Source organism: Dromaius novaehollandiae, chromosome 2 (genome assembly GCF_036370855.1).
Source record: "Dromaius novaehollandiae isolate bDroNov1 chromosome 2, bDroNov1.hap1, whole genome shotgun sequence".
Taxonomy (NCBI): Eukaryota; Metazoa; Chordata; class Aves; order Casuariiformes; family Dromaiidae; genus Dromaius; species Dromaius novaehollandiae.
This window is the reverse complement of record NC_088099.1, coordinates 77478166-77496721: the sequence shown is the minus strand read 5'-3', so window position 1 is coordinate 77496721 and position 18556 is coordinate 77478166. Positions and strand designations below refer to the sequence as shown.

General features: G+C 41.5%; 1 long non-coding RNA gene across 9 annotated transcripts in view; it reads left to right on the top strand.

The window, feature by feature from the left end:
* The first annotated feature begins 2053 nt into the window (after positions 1-2053).
* Positions 2054-18556, top strand: part of LOC112988245 (uncharacterized) — a 51613-nt gene continuing 35110 nt past the window's right edge. For 2 of the 9 annotated variants that reach the window (XR_010387751.1, XR_010387746.1), the window contains exons 1-3: positions 2055-5851; positions 6287-6497; positions 7334-17328. This is a non-coding gene — a long non-coding RNA (uncharacterized LOC112988245). Of the gene's footprint in view, positions 5852-6286; positions 6498-7333; positions 17329-18556 lie in introns of all 9 variants that reach the window. The other 7 variants (XR_003260482.2, XR_010387749.1, XR_010387748.1 and 4 more) reach the window with 7 other exon arrangements.

Genomic DNA, 18556 nt, shown 5'->3' with positions numbered 1-18556 from the left:
AATAAATGAAACCAGCTGAGAGGAGAGTTTAAGTTTGTGTTTTCCCCTCTGTGGAAGAAATTCTGAATTTAAAGAGATGCACAAACCTGGGACATGAATGATTACAACCAAGCTCAGAGGCAAATGCCAAGCCAGAGTGTATCTGATGGCAATCAAGCAGTAGTAAACAAATTTTTAAAAAATTCAAAAAGAAAAGAGAAGCCAGCTGTTTCCACTGAAAATGGCATTGAGGGAGAAAGGCTGTGAAATTGGGAGATTCAAATGATCATATATCAATATGTGCAGGGCTGGATTTTTGAGAGGCCCTCACTCCTGGATGCTGCCTTCACCATTGCTTGAAGGAACGAAAGTATAGGATTGAGTCTGTTGGTACAATTAAGTGGGATCATAACTGCCTGTTTGATGTGGGTGTGAAATTGGAAATTAGATAAGAAAATGGGTAACAAATGGTACATATGGTAACAAAAATGATAGAAAATGGTGACAAAAATGAAAAAAAAATTAGCTAACAAAATGATCAGTAGTATGCATGCAATTTGGTCCACATTTTCACTGAAAGAATGGCAAAGTTAAATAATTAAACATGTCTCAAAACAGGATTATTATAGGGATTAAGAGGAAAAAACATAGCCACTAAAACTAAAAAAGAAATGTAGAAACAATGCCTCCAAACCATGGCTGTTGTGCATGATGTTTTACATGTTGCTTAAACAGGAAACAGGTGAAAATGGTAATCTGGATGCATCTATTAACTTCACTCTTTAGTGAGGAGACTCTGGTCTCTAAAACACTGCACAAAGAGCAGTTGATGGTATTGTTAATCACTTCTGGAGCATCTGCCTGCAGGAAGTCTGGAGCATCTTCCTTCTATAAAAGAAGGATGGGCTTTTGCCAGTTTTTCTTAGAGGCACACTGAATCAGAGTAATTTTTTTCTTATCAGTTTGAGTGAATCTCTTGATCACTTTTTATTTTCTCAGAATAATTATGAGTATTCACTGTTTGTTAATTTAATCCTCTAATTTGTGCCATATACTTGACTATTCACTTCATGTTTTCCCAATGTATCGTCATGTTCCATTGTCAAGCATATGGTTTGGTTTTTTTAACTGGTTTTTTTTTTCACGTTTCACTGAATCTGAAAAAGGCAGTTTTAAAACTTTCCAAAATACATTAGTTCTGAGCAGAACCCAAATAAGATAAGTGAAGACCCACGATAAATTAACGATAGCTTTAATCACAACTACAGAACAGATAAATCTGAAAACCACAATACTCAGATTATTTATTCAGTGCATAGTTCCCTGTTGTGGCAACTTTTTCTTTAGTTCTTAACATTGTTAACCTAAACTGACAAATAAATATTCCCTGTTGTCTTGTGCTTCCTACAGAGTGGATCATCCACTGAGTACATGTAATTCACATACATTGTTATAAAAAACAGCAGCCAGACAATTTTTGTTTGTGGCAAGTTCCTCCAAGAGGAAAATATTTTAAAGGAGAACAAAAGGGAAGCTACTAGATTTAGTGAGAATATGCACCCAGTAGCCTATAGAAGTCTATCCCTCACATTCAGAAATCACACTGGAGATGCTCATGGTTGCATTATCAGCTGCGTGTATGAATTAATCCACAGTGCAATGAAATCCTGGCCCTGCTGAAGTCAGGGGAAGTTCTGCCATTGATAATAATGGAGCCAAGATCTCATGCCATTTTTCCAAGGGCTTTTCTTTCTTTTTCCTGTAAGTCTCTAGCCTTTACATTTACAAAAAAAGCCATTTTATACTGGGAGCAGAGTGGTAATAATGTCAGCTGTAATTTTTAGACAATAAAAATGTTTCCAAAAGGAGACTGTCTTTGACTCAAAACAATGCTAATTCTGAACATATTCATACAAATATAAATATTGGTATTATTTGGCATGAAAACCAGTACATATTTTTCCAAACTGACCCGTGTGGTCCAAAAGTCAGAAAAAAGAAAGGAGCTTTGTGACGCATTACTGTCTCATCAGTAGGGCCCATGCTTGATTCTATTTTGAACATATTCACAGTCTATAGAGACCTGCACTGCATGGTGGGAACTCATATATTCAGTGACAGCTGAATGCTGTATGCAAGAGGTCTATGTCGTGGACAGCAAGGGAAAGCAGAATCTATTACCAACCGTGTGACAAAGCTACTCTAACTCCGCATCGGTGAAATAGGCCAGGTGCAGTCTCATATGTTAGTGTGATTAAGGAAATCACAATTTCAATATATACCTGGAAGAGTTTGCAGCTAAAGTGAATATTTGGTTTCCAAATCAGAAAAGGGATAGGGGAAGAATTCAACCAACTATGACCATCTGAATGTGGAGTTTAGCCTAGTAATCTTGGCTTCCTGTTTAATTGACAGAGAGAAACTGATGACAATTCATCCTGTTTGAAGATAACTGTCTAACATCGCTGAAAAGAAACAACTCATGGGAGTACCCCTCTTTCACCATGGACCCCAGAAGAACCTGTTTAACTAATTTAGGAAGAACAGTTTCTTTCTGGATGGTAACAGCTAAGTCAGAGGATTCTTTCTCTAAATGAATGTTTGGCTGAATGGAGCTGAGGGGCCCAAATAATTTCTTTGTGACTGTACGTGTGTCTAAGGTACTTAGTTTTATCAGATAAATTATCAGCTATTCACTCACTGTCAATATATGACACAGATCACTGATATGTGTGTGATATGTGTGTGTGTGTGTGTGTGTGTATGTACATCTGCACCTATGTATCTACATGTTGAAATAGAAAATAAGATTAGCTTATGGGAATGCACTGGCTAAAGAAATTAAAATAAGCATCATATACTTAAGATCAGCAGTCTCATTGCACAATACTTGGATTACTCAAATCCTGGGAGTTTCTTTGTACCTTATTGCCACACTAATGGCTGGCACATTTGATTTCATAGTAATTCTAGGTTACCGCATCTGTGGAGCAGCATCCTTCAGAAGTTTTAGTTTTCTTAGTCATATTCTGTGTAGCCTTCTTACCCCTCACAAGGTCTGGTAGAAATGCAAGTCAAGCCCAGCGTTCCAGGGACATGGGTAGTTCAGAACAGCAATTCCAAAAGTTTCTGTGTGAATGTGGCTGCTGTCAGTATCCTGCATTTCTTGTGGGATTGCTGGCATTGATCTCATCAGCTTTTTAATTAAAGGTGCTGGTCAGTAAGGAACAACTTTTGATCATCAGCCACTCTCCTGGACTATGGTGCCATTGATGGACTATATCAGTGAGTTACAGCAATAGGCCCAGTATGCCTACAGTAGTGGTAGAAGGGGGCTAAGAAAGTTACAAAAAATAGCACAGTATCATGGAAGAAATTCCTAACTCTCAGGCATGTTACTTGGTCTTGTTAGAATCAATAATGGAACTAGAAATGCTGTATTAGTGTGAAACTGAACCAGATAAAGTATTTTGAAACTTGCTGAAGGGAGCAGTCCAATAATAATGAGGAAAAGTGGATGGATGGAAAAGACGTCCCATGTTCCTTTTGCATGTTTCTCTATCAAAAGGACAAAGGACCAGTTCTCTCCAAGGAATAGTAGTTGCAAACTTGGAATGCATCAAAAAATATCAGTAATAGTGGGATTGATATATGTGTAAAATTTGGTACTTGTGCTTTAATTCAGATCTGTTTCCTTTTACTCATAGCAGCACTCAACTTTAAATATTTCACCTGTTTTGTTTCACTGCTGTATCACACATGGAATAAGAAACGTGTTGTTATAGATCAGGTTCTACAGAGGGAACATCACCCCCTGTGCTTGTAAGGGTCCTTATTCATCTAATTTAAGTCTCTAATGGAATTTTACCAACTTATCGGAATTAATCAAGTTGTAAACTACAGTATCTAATAAGATGTAGATTTCTGTTCTGCTCTACTATTTGTACCACCATTTGAAGTTCTATAACAGCATACCATTTTCCACCTTTGTCATAACCTCATGTAGCCAGTTCCTCTAAAAGATGCACAAATCTACCCTGGGTGTTTTACAAAGCATTTCCTTTCTTTAAAGGGTAATTTTCATTGCAACACCTGCATATGGCACACAGTGCCATGCATGACATACATATCGAGTCTTGGAATGTCCTCCCTAAAGAATAGTCAGTGAAAATACTGATAGTGAAAAGCTAGTCTTAAACTAGATACTAAGTAATGTGAGGAGTCTTCAGAGGCAGAGGTATCTCATGTGCTAAGACGAATTCTCTGTAGAATATCTCAGGTTCTTAGTAATGCATTAATTTTAGATACTTTTCTCCATATTCAGAGTCTGACTGATACTATACTGCAGCTTCCCCAGAAAGCTAGTATCAATGTCTAGACAACTAGTAGTCTGGTAGGGAGGGTTTTTTTTTTTCCAGTGATGTGGCTGAGGGTAGATGGAAATGTGGGTATGTGGAATTGAAGGTACATGTAGTTTACTCAGTTCAAGTTCAGGCAATCCAGACTGTTAGGTTATGTGATTAAAAGCTAATCTCCATAAATATGGAGGAGCAGAGGAGCAGTGACAGGCAGAAGAACTCCCAATAACCTAATCCGAGCAAAGGGGGTGCCCTGATTTGGCTACTTGTAAGGCAGTCAAAGGAGGGCGATCAGCCCATTGTCCAGGTGTGAGACCCACCAGATAAGTCTAAGAGGGGGTTACTGCATACAGAGGTATGGGACTCCTTATGGGATGTCAGGAAGAACATTTAGGGATTGTGCAAGACTTGTTATGGGACATTTAAGGAAAGAACCAAAGGTAGGAAAGGAAAGGATTAAGACAAACTGGGGAGAAACAAGCATGGGAAAATAGGAAAGGATAAAAAGGGCTAGTAATGTGTAAAGAGGTTGCCAATCAATACAATTCTCTGGCCATGCCCTGTGCCTGATGACTGTAGTCTGGCCTGTTTTCTTATTTAACTCTATTTCTATTTTCCTGGGTAGGGGGATTTTCTGTTCCGTATGCATGTGAGTGTATGAAAGTCTAAGAGCCAGCAACTGGAGAGACTGGAATGCATCCATATTGTGTGTGAGTGCATATGGGCGTGTGTATAATTACTAGTGAACAACAAACCAGACTAGTTGCTGAATAGGATAAGAGGTTTAGGAGTCAGGTATCAGAAAAGCCATGAGTCTGGGCTGAATACTGGAGAGACATGAGTCTGAGAGTTGGCAGCTGGAGGGCCTGAGGTGTCTAAGGCAGCTACTAGAGAGACCAGGAAGCCTGAGGATCAGCTACTGTATAAACCCATTTGCTTGTGTGTGTGTTTCCGTTTGTGAGATACCTGGGAGATAAAGGGATCCAAGGCCAGCCATTGGATGAACTGAGTGTCTAAGGCCAGTTAGTGGAGTATCCATAGTGTGTGTGCACCCATGTGTGTGTGTATTTGTGAGTGAGGAAGTCTCCAGTAACTGGAGTGGGGCTGCAGACCTTAGGAGTCTGTATGTCCAGGTGCCAGGAACTTGGGAGACCAGGAGATCTAGCGGCCAGCTATTGAACTCTGTATCATACTGCATATATGTGTATATATGTGTATATTTTCAACTAATAGACTTTCATCTTGAAAATATGAAAATATGAAAATATCACCAGAGAGAACAGGATCAAGCTGCTCATGCTGATTGTATTTGTGTGTTTTCTGTCTGTGTTGATCTCTGTGACCAGCCGTGTATACATATGCATGTTGTGTGTAGATATGTGCCTACCGGGAATACATGGTCAACCTTGCTACTCGCTGGACCTGGGAACACGGATCTGCGTGGGTCTCCCCTCTGTCAGGTTACTGGATTGTGCAACCCCTAACACAGAGTTTGTCCTGTTCATCTCAAACAAGTGAGTTTGCCCAGTCTTCTTTTTCTCACATAGCATCTCTGCTTGAATATTGTGGAAGTTTAGTAGAAAGGAGTCAAGCATGGTGTTTCAGTTCTGAATCATTCCCAAAAGAAAAGAGAGGTATATTTTGGAGGCCTCACAGCCATGGGCTTTCATTAGCTTATTTTCTTATAGCAAGGGAAGTAGTTCATAAGCTCATGCTGAAGTGAAACAGAAGCTTAAATTGAAACACGACCTGTCCTGGATTGAAAGCACCATGTAGCCAAGGTTAAAGGCTCTCTGTGGACAACACAGACAGCTAAGTGCCATGTTCAGGTGACAGTCAGGATTCACTCTGCAGTGAAAACACTTTGGAATTTTTTTGCCTTAAAAGCCCCTCAAAATCCATAAAGCTCTGTCATTTCAAGCATATTGATCCAGTGTTTTTGTTTACAGAGACTGGAACAGGCACTGACGATAGCTAAAACAGATCCATATTACTCTCTGACTCTTGACCTGTTCGTGACATGTCAGCTGGCATGAGTTATGGTCACGTTGTAAAAACCCACCTTGTTTGCTAGAGCTGATACTCCTTTGCTGAACAAGACTACTATCTTCCCAGGGACCTTCTTTCTTGGGATTACACAAGGCTTCAGCAGGCACAAATGTGAGTGCTTTTACCTTCAGTCTTCTTTTTCACTTCTCTCCTCTTCTGATGCTTTGGAGTTTTCTTGGAGATGATTTATTAGTAACAGTCAAAAGAAAGACATGGAAATCATCATAACTGATTACACCCTTTGGTAGATAGTCTAGCACCTTGAACCAGCACCTGGTTTTAAATGGTATAGGAAACATGCAGTATCTCCTTTATGGAGAGCTGTGTCAACCAGAAAATACCTTTCTTCTTAAAAGCCTCTAATGATTGCCTTATGTTGTGAGGTATTATAGGTCACTATACTAGGTTTGGATTGATTAAGATGTATTGCATTTATTTAATATTTAATCTATCTAAATTCGGTTAACACATGCACTAATTTATGAATGGAAATCAAACATGGATTTTGGAAAACAGACTGTTTGTACCCACATTATAGCTAACCAAATGGCCAACAACAGAATTTGCAGAGATCATTTTCAGAGAAGTAATATGCTTTCAGTGCAACTGAACTTACTGAGGTTTCTGTCAGTGGTAGTTGCACTTTATCGTTTTGCATTTCACATGCAGGAACAAAGAGAAGTCCAAACAAAAAACTTGTCTCACTCAGTGCATTCCAGCCATCCTTTCACCACAAATCTTATATGCCCAGTTTCCAGTAAACCAACAGTTTCCTTCTCTCCCTCTTTGCATGGAAACAATTTCTCCTTCCCCAAACAAACAAGAAAAACAAACAAACAAAAAGCTAATACCAAATGATCAATAAAATACACCCAAAAATATGTGACTTATTACATTTTATGATTTGTCCTGAAAACATTATAAAAGTTCTTAAAACATTTTGGCAGTCATTTCTAAAAAGCTGCTCTGTATTGGAGAGGGAGCATATGCAGCGTGTGATACGGCATCTGCCACAGTAAGTAAGCTTTTAATTGAATATTTGAGGAAATAAACATGTAAAACCCATGTATCTTGATGTCAAATAAGTTATTGTTGCCCCAACGCTTTTTTGATTTTTTCCATTTTTTTTTTGGCAGGAAGGTTTGAAATATTGTACATGTTGGAGACAGGAGAACTTCTCATGCAATTGTCTACCAAGATAGAAAATATAGCATTGTATTATTGCTGCTACAGAACCCCCTTCTCCCTCGCCCCAAATCTTGGCAGCTATCAAAGTGGCATTTGGGATCTAAGCTTAACAATGTTTCTGCTCACATCTAAATACATATATTGAGCAAAGAGGGTAAGAAAGGGAATTGGCATATTTTCAGTGGACTACTGCACCAGTAGTAACTGGAAAAATCACTCTCACATTACCTCTGTGCCTCTTTTCAGTTCTGTAATCCTTTAAAACAAGCAGTGTGGTTTTTTTTTTCTCTCCATCTCTTTTATATATACATACATACACACCTTACAGGAGGCTTGTGCAGCTCAGAAAGGAATGATGTTGATCCATCCCTCCATAATCCAATCATCTTTCAATGCCTTTCCTCTTTTCCTTCACCTATCCCACACACTTGCTTCAGATATAGAGCTGAAGAACAGCTCCTCAGCAGGAAACATATTCTTCTCTAAAGACCCTGCTAGGACATTTTCCAACTCTTCCACACATCTGCAGTACTATTAGTTACTTTATATATCTCTCAATAGGACACCTACCAACTTTATTCCTGTGCTGAGATAATAGATTTATTTTCTCCCACCATTCAGTATGGGTGAGATAGAAACTGATGCGGGAGAGCTCACACTCCCATTTGTGCAGCCCATGCTGGCAGTACCAGTGGGTCTCCTCAAGCAGTGTGCTACCTACTGTAAGTTCACTCTGCAGGATCAAGCTGTCTGTTTGACCCTCCTCCAGTTCACTGACAATGTCAGAAGTGATGGTCCCTACTGCTTTTTACAGGGTCATTCCCTGCATCTTCATGGCATTTTTCTCCATGTGACAAATCTACACAGCCCATTTGAATTAATTTAGCAAGTAAGATTTTGTGAGACAAAGGTGTCAGAATCTTTATAAGAAAAAAACAGGCCCTTGATATTCTGAGCCTAATTCTCACTACACGTGCAGATCTTACTCTTGTAATTCACTTGGGCCTGGCCCACCTCTCACTTAAGAGTACTATAAGCTATTGATTTCCACAAGCTCACCTGCAAAAGGAGTCAAAAACTGGACGAAGGGAGTCCCTCTTCCATTAATTATGCCTTTCTCTCATAGAATTTGCTCATCAATATTTGGTATGGTCTTATTTTTTACAAACCCATTCTGCTTATTTGCTTTGAACCCAACATCTTCTATCTGTTTAAAGAGCCTTCTGTAATAATTACTGTCTTTATTTCAGTAAACTGTGAAGCAAAAGAGCATTACCAGGCGCACACACAGGAAAGCAGGCTAGGACAGCTCAGCAATACCAACAGAAGCACAGACTCATTGCAGACAGGACACATCAAGTGTTTAGATCAGGGACAGTGCAGCCAGTGGTTTGAGCTCTTTGGAGCAAGGCCTGACTCAGTTCTGCAGTGGGAGCCCAACATGATTCACAGTGTGCAGGGTCCCTTCATTCTTTGGGGCTTCAGAAGAGAACATAGGAGATTCTGGCACAGCTTCAAGCATATGTAACAAGATGACTGGCTTCAGTTTGAGAATGAGTAGCCTATGCATTGCGGTACCATCTCTAGCATGTAATTGGTTATGGAATTCCATTTGTTTTACTGTATTATAATTTAATAATAATTTATTGTATTTACTATATTTTTAACTCAGCTGATGAAGTTTATATCAGAGATACAGGCCTGTTCTGAGAAAGCAATTAAGGAGATCTAGAGGGTTTGCTAGCTGGGTAGGTGAAGCATTGGTTGATCGTCAGGGAGAGCAGTTTGGTTCCCAGGAAAAGGACATTAAACAGGGTGCTAAAAGGGCCAGTAATGGCCTGAAGTTAGGGAGTTAGATTTGGATGAGGATAAATGAATGACAGCCTATGCACTCACCAAACTGACTGCTTCAGGCCCCGTCTAATTTAGTCAGCATCACTGTGACTAAAATGAGTGGTAGTTTATTTTTTTTCTTCACAGCCAGAAAGGCTCAACTTCAAGAAACTGAATTTTTCTAAAAGGGAACATGTGATTCAGAAACAGAATTGTGCCATAATGCTTTTGTGCCACGGGCTTCTGCAGCAAGTCCCATGGCCTCTGTCATGGAGCTACACGGGGCTCCACCCTTGAGTGTCACATGAGACCTCATCACAGCATGCTGTTCTCACCTCCATCCAGGTCCTTCTTCCACACAGACCTTCTCTTGTCAAGGCTCCTCATAATGACAATCGAAATAGTGAGCCACTGCCTGTGAAAGAAGATATATTCACAGATAAGGGCCACGTCTGCTCTCTATTTTTTTGTAATTGGGGGAGAGGTGGACTGGTGCTTGAGAAAACACATGCCTAAAACAGGCTTTAATGCCTGATTAAGGTGAATGTAATATTTTAGCCCAGAAATGCACTTGGTCATCAGTGACATCCATAATAATGCAGGCTAGTCTGGGGTAGCGTTTTGCTTTTTTTGTTTAGTGTGAAGGGATAGTCTGTAGCACTGGTTAGAACCACTGCCCAAAGAGGTTGAAGAGAGTCAGGAGAGGAGGGAAACCCATTTTTTCCCTTGAGCTTTTGCTGAGCCTAGAGCCAATGTGTGGGTGGAATCCACAGGAGAGCAAATACAGTGAACTCAGCCCTTTCGTGATTCATTTGGGGTCTTACATGTGAAATGGGATTGATAACACTGACATATATTTTGCTTAGAGATGTCTGCTTTTAGCTGTCTGCTAGGTAGATGCAGTACAGCGATCTCATTAAGAAGGCGAGGCAAAAAAATCTGGTCCCCAGCCGTCAGCTCCTTCCAGTTTTAAGAGAGGAGAGTAACTTTTCTGAGGGCAGAAGCCTGAAAATGAATGTTAAAGGTCTATCCTGGAAATCATGGTGAGCCTCTAAATGGTAGCCTGTTCCAGGCACACAGAATTCTAAGTGAAGAACAGAAAAAGCACAAAATTTAGAAGATATATTTCTACTGATTTTATGGTAGGTTTATGTCACCTTGCTTCTGAGAGATCAGTGTTGAAGATGATTATGTTGCATCATTAAGGATCATCTAATCTACTGTATTGGTTCAGGACTTTGCAAAACATTTCAGATGTTTTTTCAAACAAAAAAAGCCTCAAATGTGTTGACGCATCATTTAGTCAAGTGGATATTTTGCTGGGGTTTATTTGGACCCTAGCATCTGTTTATTGATGGCTATTTCAAAGCAATCTATTTCTGCAGGATGCAATTGGCAGTGTGTGTGTAAGCGTATTGTCTGCTGCTAAGAGGAGAAAAGACATTACTTTGTCACCATTTTAAGCAAAATACTGACATTAATTTCTTCAGAAGCAAATACAGATGACTTGTAGTAGAAACTGCTAATATCCTAATCAAAAGATTAACAGAGTGGCTATTTACAGTTGTGTTATGATTAAATATCCTCTCTCTCTTTCTGTCTCTCTCTTAAATGCACTTCCTTACATGATAAAAATATTAATATGCATTGGATATCCTTATTTGCCCATTTTAGCATGCTTTGGAAGGGTTCAGAAGTCTCTGTGCCGCATAAGCAGAGAAACAATGGCCTTACCCATCTTTATTTTCAGGGGCAGTAGGACAAAAAAAATCTTGTCTGACCCAGTTACAGTTATTTGTCTTTCCAAAAATATTTTCCACATGGAGATCTCCAAGTCTGAGTGCCATCTATGAGGACTTCTTGGATTTCTTTTACAGAGAAGTCTCTGGAGGAAGCCCAAGTGCACGACTGGGCTATGATGACAAGATTTTTTCGGTGAGAAACAAGGACACTTGTGTGCAGAGGAGCCTACTTCCCAGTCATGCAGTTTTTGATAGTTCTCAGTCAGGACTATATGGCTCATCAGAAATTCTGTGCTGGCAATGCAGACATAGAACTTCAATCTGAATATGTGTAGCTATGCAGATGCTCTGCAGTCTTTAGGATGGATGTTCTGAAATGGCAGTTAGGCTGCAAAGTGCATGTCCCATCCAGTCACCCCACTATATCTCAGTACTGTTGTTCTTTCCACTTTATTTTCTTGTATACATTTCTGTCTTCTGAGTGGCAAAGCTACACAGGTGGAAACATCTGATATTTATTTGAGAGTAGATAGCCTACTGAAGAATTTTGAAAAACCAAAAATTGAATCTTGGAAAGAGACAGGGCAGTGTCTGCAACATCAAAGAGATTTCATGTGGTGTGTTTTATTAGCTGATGGTGCATCAGCTCATTAATGTGGGATCATTAATATCATCAGGATGCAGTGAACTCTTGATGTTGAGACAAAAAGGACATGGATACAGTTTGTAGCATGCAGGAAGCCAAAATCAAGACAAGGAGGGGAGTACAGTGAGATTTTAGTAGAACTTCCAACAGAGATCTGGACATCCGTTAGCACGATCTCCTGGGATTATGTCAAGAATCTCATTCATCTCAAAATCCTGTCAACTTTGTGAGACAGCAGTACCTCAACTGCGCTGAATGCTGCAGAGATCTGGCAGTTCAGTTGTGGCCACTGTCCTTCCCACAGAGCTTAAGGGAAGCTGCCACCACCTGGCTATGTATCCTATCCAACTGGAAAGCCTAATTGTGAAGAAACCAAGAAAATTTCAAAGGTCAAAGGAGGAGCAGCCATTTTTAGCTTTCCAGCTGTGTTTCTTGGGAGTGGCAGATTGCACACTATAAGGCAGACAAGTTTTGTCCACTGAGCAATGTGCTGTTTGGCTGTGGGCTAGAATGCAACCTGCCATAAGGTGTACACCAAATACTTTGTTTAAAGAGTCCCTGAGACTTTCTCTTAGCAACAGGCACAGACATTGGTGCCTGCCTTTTTGCTAGCTTTGGAGAAAAGTTTTTTCCTAGTACTAACGAGCTCTGTGAGAAAGCCAGACTGAGAAATGAAGAATGTCACTCCTCCTCTGCAAAAGGATTTTATTGCCCTGGATTCTCTGGGTCCAGAGAAGCTGTCCTGACTCTCATCTCCACAGCAGGAGATAACAGTGCCTGGAGTGAGGCAGCTAATTCCTGGCTAGCCAGCTAGCTATCTGACAACCTCCAGTCACTCTGCTGGGCATGATTTAGGACTTGTCTTAATAGGCAAATATGTAGGCATCACTGAGCTAATATAATCCTTGCTGCTTACACTTTTTTCAGGGAGTGGCATAGCTGTGTATTTTCTGCTCTGTCACTCTACCCTTGGTGGGAGAGTTGAAGCTACAGGAGTTGTGACATCTGTCCCTCCTATGCAGACTGGCCCAGGCTTCAACTGGGACTTCAGCACCATCCTTTGCATTACCTACATGTGAGAATTGGGTCTGTTCCACAGCTCAGGTGCTATCCCTGAACCAGGACAGCTTGGCACCTTTCCCACTGCCGGCAAGTCCCTACAAGACAAACTCTTCCCTTCAATAAATAATAATGATTTCTGGTGGACAGAAAGGGCAAAGTTATGTCAAGCAAAATGAAAGGGATCCCAGAAATTAGTTTCTTCTTTTTTTTGAATAACATTTGTCTGTGCTGTTTTGCACAAATTAAAGCAAGCTAGGGCTACAGAACAGTAATGATTACAGTTAACGAGGGGCAATTGAAAGGTATGAAGTAGTTCTTCCAAACAAATTCTAATCGAAGCTGGAACCGCACAGACACTGCACTCAACAAGCTTTCCTATGAATAATGCACCTAATTACCAGCTGCTTTTTTCATAACATGGATAAAAATGTGATCACATATAAAATTCTCACTGTGTTTCCTAGGATACAAGGTGATCCTCATTTCAAACTAGCTTGAACACGGAAAACGAGCAAACTTAATTTTAATAAAAACAAGGAAACTCACACATGTGAAATATAATCTGCACACTTCTGATTTCTTGAAACAAGTGCCTTTGTTTGCTTTTCATGCAAAAGGTAGTGAGGAACTTGATAGTATAGCACAACAAGACATATCTGGTTTCGACAACGTGATGTAGAGAGTCTGTATGGAGGATGGCAGCACTTCTCGCAATGGTCAATGTGAGAATAGTATGAGAAAGTTTCCATATTGAACAACAAAACAGCAAAACACCAAAGCTGATTTTTCAGCAATGCAAGGCAGAAGAAGAGCATAAAAGACTCTCATTGTACAGCATTTTTTAGTTACCACAAGAGTTAGTTTACCTTTTATGTAGTGGCACCAGTAAGTACACTGCTCAGTGAAAACAGGGAAAGCTAAAATTACACTTCTCTTGGTTGTATGAGCCTCACAGCAAAGGGCCTGTATCACAGAATAAAGCTCTTTAAATAGAGTGATATCTGGAAGACAGTCTGGTTCTTATTGCATGTCAAAAGTGTGCCTAGTGCTGGATTGATTAAGGAGGCCCACTGGGATTTTACAATCTAAGCTTCCAATCCCTCTAATACTTGCTATCAAGCATAATACTTGCTATCGAGCATAGCACATAATATCCATCAGGAGTATTCCCATTATTTCAGTGAGGTTCCTCAGATGAATGGAGTGGCATGGTGGAGACATGAAGATTCCCACCTGATCCTGCTGCCTTTGATGGGATAACAGCTCTGTCATGACAGCAGTCTGGCAAAGCCCAAGTAACTTATGCTCAGGATGAGCAAGGGAAACAGAAAACAAGTCCCTAAAGGGTGATGAGAAAAATCTTACTATGGAAATGTCAATGGGTTAAGTTGCAGCTTAGCTGAGCCACAGCAAAGAGATCATCAAGGATAACTTTCTTGAAGCTGAAGGCACACACTAAAGAAAGGACAAAGCATCCCCTCAACTGCTGCTTTGGAAAGTGCCAGGAATTATGACTATAAAAAAGGTACTTTTCAGTTCCCTTACACCTCCCCCATTCACAGGCTAGCTCACAGGGCTACATCCACAGAGGCCTTAGTATTTAGGGTTCCCGGACTGAACTGGCTCCCTCCTGCCTTTAATGGTCCATCTGGGGGGTGAGTCATCCTTCAGTCTCCTTGCCTGGGGAGTCAGTAGTTTTTTCCACACTGGAGCTTGAACGTTGTTTTGGGGTTTGCACTGCAGGCCTGGTCTCCAAATCCTTCAGACCATGAGGCCTGCAGGAGAATACCACAGTTTCCTTCATGCCTGTGTGCCTGCATTTTTTTTTTTCTGGAGCATGTCTGGGGAGGCAAGAGGGCTAAGCTGCAGCAGATCTAATGGCAACATGAAGTAGTGGGATGTTCCCAAGCCCCACAGTGTCAATCCAGGCAAGAGACACAAGATAGGCAGTATGGGGAACTGGGGCTCAAGGAATATTGATCCATGAATTAACATGTCAGGATGGACTTATATCACACCCAAGAGATCACAAGGTACTAAAAAACAGAGAACACTTAAACTCCTCCCTGTCCCAAATTTTCTAGGTCAGGCAGCCCTGTCAGGCTTTGCATCTGTTTTGTGTGCAGAAGGCTTCAGCTGCAAAGGTGGAGGGGTTTTCTTTCTTTTCTTTTTTATGGTCATGGTCATGGGAGTGGAAGTGGGTATGGACTGATGAATAAGGAATTGTTTTCAGTTTTCAGATTAACATAGGACACACAGGACTCTGCATTGCCTGAGTCATGAGACTAGTCTCTGCATCACACATGTAGTGAGATGAGACTCATGGAACAAGTGCAGCTCATCTGGGCAAGGCAATGGAAGTTGGTTGTAAGGTACTGAGGGTCCAGGCCTTGGATCAGGGCTTTAAGACTACCTTTAGGGAACTTCTTGAGAACTGCAGTGATGTAATGACAACAAACACATGTCCTCCAGAAACAAATGTGAGGATTGTCTGGGAACAGTGAGAACTAGCTCCAAAGCTCATCTTTTGGAGCTAGGCCCATGCTGTCTGTGTGAGAAAGCTTGAGGCTGATCGTTCACACAGACAGGACTTAAAATCTTAGGCTCTAGCACTGGCAGAAGGCATTCCCCAGACTGTACAGGACATGTGCTCAGTGCATGCAGTGGGGATTGAAGGTACTGGGTCAGGTGGGATAAAACAGTTTGGTTGCAGGCTGCCCTCAGAGCAACTGTATGGCCAAGCACACTGTGTTCAAGTCTATCTGGGGATGACTCTAGGGTGAAGCAGCTATAGCTAGTGCTGACCAGCTGTGTGGATCCAGCAAGGCTGAAGGTGCTTTTGGCCACCCCAGGGAAAGCTATCACAGCTCTTCTTGACTTCAGAGGTATCCTAGTATGACATCTTTCTCAGCATGCCGAACAAGACCATCATAGTTGGATTCACCTGTTCTCTCTTGCTCTTATTACCAAGGCAGTAAACCAAGCCATTCCCACATGGAAGAGAGAGAACTGCAGCTCTGTCCTTATGGACTTCCATTTCTGCTTTGCGATCTGGTGGGAGGAGTGGGGGAAGAAAGAATGAAGCAGAGTTCCCTTTCTACAAATTAAGGGAAGCTCAACCTTGAACCCTCAGCATTGCAGATCTTATGAAATGCCACAGAAGTCAGAGTTCCTGCTTGCAGACCCACTGTTTCTGAGGCATCCCATGTGGTAACTTTTCCCATTCTTTCCATTCTCCCTATTCCCCAGTGTGGAGGGAGAAAGAGGAAGTGACAACAACCCCATAGGACCAAAGGGATTACATATCTTGTAGAAGGAACTGGCGTATACTAAAGGTAAAAGGCTGAGCAATGACTCTGACTGTGTGCGTGTCTCAGAGAGGTGTTGCAGATAATGCTGAGTCTGGTAACCTTCCAGCTCTCCTCCTCCCACATTTTTCTACTCTAAGAAGCTTGCCCTTCATGGATCATTCTGGAGCATTCAGGCCTGAAGGTAAGGCTGAACACAATGATTAGTGCTAGTGTCTAGCTTCCTAAGAGATTATGCTACATTTTGCTCCCCTCTGACCGTTACTACATAAAACTGAGTGAGGCAGGCCCAAGAATCATGTGCACACTTCTGTCCTCTTTACAGCCTCTTCTTTGCCAAGGACTGTGTATTTGTTTTAGTTAAAGAAGCTTGTGACTGAAAACAGCTGCAGACTGAGTGGAAAAAAAACACCTAAAAATAGCCCCAGCCTGAGAGCACAATGTGCATTGATTTTACTATGGAGAGTACAAGAGCAGGAAGGTGGTGGTGACTAGGTTGGTATGTTCTAATACGTCTAGCCCTGCCATATTTAGAGTGCATGTAGTAGGCCCGGCAGCCAAGTCAGTCCATGTAGGTATTTGACTACTTTGGACGTGTTCCCGGCAGAGCCACTCCAACTACAACAAAATAACGTGGTATTTTTATGAGCTGACAGTGAGGAAATCACCCCACAGTAATACCATGTTCTGCAGAGAACAGAGAATATGTAATGGCTGAATAAGGAAGATAAATCTCCCACTGGTTGTTCCACTCAAAACATTTTCCCAGAATAAATTATCAAATAGATAACATCATTTTCTCTGGCCTGCTGTATGCTAGGTTGGTACCTGAAGGAGAAGCCAATTCTAGATGCAGATCACAGATGCACTAATTTATCTCACAGTTTTGCCAACCTGAATGGGCCAAGCCCATGCAGCAGCTTGACAGAAATCTTAGTTCAGATTCACCACCACAGACAACAAGGGGGCATCATTTCTATGTTATGACGACTGTGATTCCCCACTTACAGGTTGGTGGCAGGATCATGTGCTTGTCTCCTCAGAGACGGCAGCTTTGAATTAAGGATGAAGTTTTACAGGACCTTTGCCAGTGAAGACCTACCCCAGCATGAACCTGCTCACTGCCTGACCACCTCCAGGCCTTAAAGCCATGGAGACTGCGGGTGAGTGTTGATGAGCCATGATTTTTTAAGGCTAATCCCAAGTAGTGAAAGAAGTCTCAGTCTTAAATAAGGAACTGCTTTTGGTTTGTGCATTTGCAGTTGGCAAGGGCTTTAGTTCTATCTCCACCCTCATTTTCCCCTTAGGCTTTGAAAAGCTATTAGCTCATTAACTGAGCAGTGCAAAGCCACTCTGGGAGGCACAACAGTGTACTGTCAGGAGTCTTCAGGTTGCTTCTATGCCAACTACAGCTCTAATATCAGCCTAACTCCTAAGAGAGGGGACTGCTGCCTGAAAAGTCAGTCAAGAGGACAGCAGGCCTAGAGGGTGGGTAGAGAAGTGCAGTTCTGAGAAGCTCAGGTGTTAGACACCTTTAAAATCATTGTTTTGCCTGCAGATTTCAGAAGGAGTTTAAGAGATTCAGCAATTTACAAGACAAGCTTCAGCACCTTGTGGGTGTATTTGCTATGACCAGATTCTTTTTTTCCCCTAAAACAATTATCTTAAGAGTCACCTGCCCCTCCCTTGCTCAGTACATGCACAGAAACCTTTCCTCCTCAGAAGATATCACTCACTTGATCTTTCTGAAAACAGGAACCAGACAAAAGTGTAGCAGTTAATCTGTGATTGGCAGATTGTCCCCCATCACAGGAATTTTCAGAATAGTGCATTCAGAGAGATACCCCCCCAAATGTCTCTGGTGCAGTTGGCAGAAGGGAGATCTGACAGCACTTACAAACTTCCAAGCTCATTTTGGAGTCACTTACAAGGAGACCAGAGCAGTTTTCCAGACCCTGGTATGCTGCCTTCAGAGGAACCACTGAATAGGCATTGCTACTGTCTGTTCTCATGGAAGGTCAATAGAGGAGGGTGAGGTGAATTCATGCCACTGGTGGTCTTCTTCAAGGACAGCAGAGACAGGCCGATGTGTCCTGGTCTGAGCCTGGTGTTTCCTGAGCAAGCAGCTATAGCTCTACCTTGATGTCATTGCACTTCTTTGAGGCAGGGTGGACATCTGAGAATAAGGCTCCGGAGGTGCTGGGTTTTGGGTCTTCAGTTTGTGACTCCTTGCAGATCCTGAACGTAACCTAGTACACATACATGCAAATCTCAGCCTCACTTCCCCAGCCTGCTGCACTTTTAGCGTTCTCACAACCCAACAAAATAAATATGAATGAAAATGTTATCCAAAACACAAGCCATTTGCCTGGAAAGACAAAGATTTGTTTT